The following is an 887-nucleotide window of genomic DNA, read 5'->3' on the forward strand; positions in this document are numbered from 1 at the left end:
GTTTTACAGAGCCACTTGGGCCGTCCATTGTTCCCAGGTGTTAACAGCTGCCTGGTAGATTTGCATCTTCCAAATTACTGACTCTTTGTTGTACAACCCTGGGAGGGCGCAACCCAGTGTTCATAAGGTGTTCGCCCTGCACTGTTTTATCTTAAGAAAGTCTTTGATCTGTGTTCTCTGTTGTCCTGGTAACTAAGATTTCCGTCTTGTCCTGTCGCAGAATGGATGTGAGGTCACCTAACCTTCTGGAGAGAATCCATTGTTTGAGATATTTTTGGCTGCATTTGGACATTTAAATGTAGAAATTGGATGGGAATTTGTAGGCAATAAATTTGCAGGTCTGTGGAGATCGAGCAGGGGAGCGAGACTGACTGGATTGCTCCACGGAGAGCTGGCATGGACACGCTGGGCCGAATAGCCTCCTTCTATGCTGTAAGTGACTCTATGACTCCATTACCCCATCATCTCAGGACAGATAGGGATGGGCGATAAATGCTGGTCTTGCCAGCAATACCCACATTCCAACTATTAATAAAAAAGAACAAGCTCTCCAGGACTCTCCTAGGAAGGACATTGCCCCACTATCATGTGGCACACATCTTGACCTCCACTTTCAACCCCTGGGTGCTACCAACCTACACAGCCTGCCCACTACTACTGCACAGAGTTCTAGCAATTCTACTAATGTAAAACTTAGAACAATTCCCTACCTTTGTCAGTTGTAGTCTGTACTTTTTAAAAAAAGATAAACTATAGACTTAAACTAATTTTTAATAATCCAAACTGATTTAAAGTTTCCTTGGAAATCCATTTGAGCTCAAAAGGTATTACTGACACTCCAATATTCTACAATAAAAAATCAATTTGACTCATATTGCACATTTCAT

This window comes from Heterodontus francisci, chromosome 8, assembly GCF_036365525.1.
Source record: "Heterodontus francisci isolate sHetFra1 chromosome 8, sHetFra1.hap1, whole genome shotgun sequence".
NCBI lineage: Eukaryota > Metazoa > Chordata > Chondrichthyes > Heterodontiformes > Heterodontidae > Heterodontus > Heterodontus francisci.